The following is a 420-nucleotide window of genomic DNA, read 5'->3' as shown; positions in this document are numbered from 1 at the left end:
CGAGATACCCCTCGCTTGGCTCGGGCTTCCTCTATGTATTCCGATTCTCTTATCCTTCGGGGCAAGCGCGAAGGGATATGCCCTGAAACTAGTGTGCGATTATATTCACGATTATATAATTTCATCTGGTAGATTCTTCTGCTAGAATGTGAATTCACAACTGTTCCTTCTCCGTATTTTTTGTTTTGTACAAATTGCAGCTTTGTTTCCCAAAATTATCAAAATACTCCGTTCCCTGTACATGAGTGCGTTTGTAACCGCTATGCACCCTGGCCGATCCCCCGCCGTGGGTATCTGCCATTAAGCCTGAGGACATCATCATCATCATCACCATGTTGCAATTTCTACTTGTTTCGTTTTTGTGATGTGTGTCATGAATTTCTCAAAGCAGCTACTGTAGTGAGCCTTTATCGACATGTG

This window comes from Amblyomma mixtum, chromosome 7 (genome assembly GCF_055824585.1).
Source record: "Amblyomma mixtum isolate Tamu chromosome 7, ASM5582458v1, whole genome shotgun sequence".
Taxonomy (NCBI): Eukaryota; Metazoa; Arthropoda; class Arachnida; order Ixodida; family Ixodidae; genus Amblyomma; species Amblyomma mixtum.
The sequence above is the reverse complement of the archived record's forward strand: the minus strand, read 5'-3'. Positions refer to the sequence as shown.